The 2,612-nt window shown below is 35.3% G+C and overlaps 1 protein-coding gene across 2 annotated transcripts in view; it reads right to left on the reverse strand.

Moving 5' to 3' along the window:
- Positions 1–700, reverse strand: part of LOC117119136 (zinc finger B-box domain-containing protein 1-like) — a gene marked incomplete at its 3' end in the record, with an annotated part of 12,762 nt that extends 12,062 nt beyond the window's left edge. Inside the window, 1 exon segment of one of the 2 annotated variants that reach the window (XM_033263953.1) lies at positions 588–700. 2 annotated transcript variants of the gene reach the window in all.
- Between the last annotated feature and the right edge of the window lie 1,912 nt (positions 701–2,612).

Raw genomic sequence — 2,612 nt, forward strand, 5'->3', positions numbered from 1 at the left:
TGGCTTGGTTAGGGGGCAACTTGACAAGGGGGCGACTTTGTAAGGGGCGACTTTACAAGGGGGTGACTTGACTGGCATTTGTATATAGGCCTATGTGTTCTAGTATAACTTAAAAAGGAGTAAAAACAGTCAATCAAAAAAGTTAAAATTTGACTGTTTTACTACCTAGGGCCTAGGCCCTACTATCCTAGCTAGGCCTATTAGTATTATTAATTAGCGTGTAATTCGACTGAACCCCCAGGGCCCAGCTTTACACACTTCTCAGAATATCAGAATCGGTAATTGGGCATTACTGGAAAATTCAGCAAAATTGCCCAATGTAGAAGGCTTATTAAATTAAAGATAGGCCACTAAGCCTAGGGCCTAGGCCGCCTAGGTCTAGGCTAGGCCTAGGCCTAGGCCTAAACTAGGTAAGCACAACAAAAACGAATGAATTAGTCGAGCAAGTTCACAGGTTCACAGTACCCTAACCAGTCAAAACAAGAAAAACATAATATTAAACGCAAGTTTATACTTTTAAATACATATTCCAACACTTCAATACAAGTACAATATCTTAAAGAATAACATTTTATGTGAAAACTTACACTGTCACCATACGTTTCGGTGAACCTACAGTTTCTACAACAATGCTTTTGTTTTGGATTGTACTTATTTTGGCGTCTGGCTGCTAAGACAACTATCCAAAATGGCGCTGTTAATTATAGAGGGGGCTGTAATTACTTTTTTTCCAGAGCCGTAGATAGAGAGAGTTTGGCCAACTCGGTTTCAATCACGTGACTTACACCGGCCATGTTGTCACCAAACAGCGTGCGCGCGTATAGCTTTATAACATTTTATAAAACACTGATGCTGCATAAACTTTCTTTCATTATTCTGTTCATGAGGACAATTCAATTATGGGATTTTAACATATCATTGTAAATATCATATATTGTATAATCATATTTACCTAACTTTGGAATTAATTAATCAGTGACGTGCTGTATTATTTCGAGAAGATAAAGTGAGGACGATTCTTTATTTTTTTTCGTTACGATTATCTTTTTGTTTTAAAAGTCTGTCATCTAGGCCTATACCTAGTTGCTAGCAGCCTACTCTATGAATGAGGCTCCTAAGAAGAGTCAACACTGCAGAGGAGAAAGGTTGGTTGTGCAGACAGAGTAGGTTTGTGAATCGTCGGCGATAATATTAATTTCGCCTGTAAATGAATGATAAAAATATTAATAACATGAAAGTTTTCTAATTGTCTCTAGGCCTATGACTTCGTAAAATTTAATTTATGAAATAAAATATGCTGGTCATCTTCAAACCAACAAATAGCCAAGGCCTATTTGTAAATTGTAATCTAAACAATAAATCAAAGTTGAAGAATTATTGCATTGAGAGAAATTTTTGTACAACATATGCCTAATCATTCAACATAATCAAGAAGCTATGCCTTGTAAGTAAAATAGCAGCATTCTCCACACTTCTGTTTATAGTATTAGTGAGTTATAATATTATCATTATTTTATTACTGTATTATTATTATTTATTATTATTATTATTATTTATTTATTATTCATTATTTACTATTCATTGAAATTTTGATTTGTAATTTGTAAAACATTTAAACGTTTTGATTTAAAATATGTATTAAAACAATCAATATATTATAATACAATTAGGCCTAGGGGGCCTATATCTTTAAAATATATTTTTATCTTTAAAATCTTTTAGTTGCACAATTAATTGATTTGTAAAGCACAGTTGGGCATGTTTGCGTAGCTCCAAGTTTCCAAGACTCCTTGGACAAGATTTCGCTTTTATTGGAGGATTCAATTTTTATTTTTAATTATAATTTAAGCTACCTTTGACTGATACTTCATGTAGCTTTCTGGAAATTTAGTTATATAATTTAACAGCAAAGTGCAACATTGCATCTTTTTATAAATCATTGCTGCTTGAAATTCTTCCTTTTTTATTTTTTTATTATCATCGTAATTAAGCTGATTTAAGTACTACCTTAAAGTGTTCGGCCGAAGAAGTACCGAAATTTAGGCCTGTCTAGGCCTAGTACAGTAGGTATTACCGCGAAGTGGGGCGTGCGGTACATGCCTTTATTTACTACGTGGATAGCGAGATTTTTCGATCGCCATGCGAAGTTAAAATATAATCCCAAATCCTCCTCCTTTTTGGAATTTAAGGAAATTAATACATTTTTGTTTCTTTGTTGGATCGATTGCAGCAACCCCAAACCCAACATAAGCATTAATCATCTATAATAACTGCTAACTTCCTACCCTATCGCGTTGTTTTGTTTTGGTGACAACATGGCCGGTGTAAGTCACGTGATTGAAACCGAGTTGGCCAAACTCTCTCTATCTACGGCTCTGTTTTTTTCCAGAGCCGTAGACAGAGCATAGAGCTATTAAACAATAGAGAGAGAGTTTGGCCAACTTCGCGCATGGACGCCATGTCGTTACCAAACAGCTCAGGCGCATGCGCGCGTATACCTTTAATGTTATCAAAGATACTAGAAATACAAGATAGAGTTCTCGCATTGTAAAAATGAGGCGGAAGTCGTGCCCAACGTAGGCGGCGCCCTTCTTTTTAACCATGCAAGTTTC

This window comes from Anneissia japonica, unplaced genomic scaffold, assembly GCF_011630105.1.
Source record: "Anneissia japonica isolate Jap-2015-1 unplaced genomic scaffold, ASM1163010v1 scaffold1792_len1028045_cov167, whole genome shotgun sequence".
Lineage (NCBI taxonomy): Eukaryota > Metazoa > Echinodermata > Crinoidea > Comatulida > Comatulidae > Anneissia > Anneissia japonica.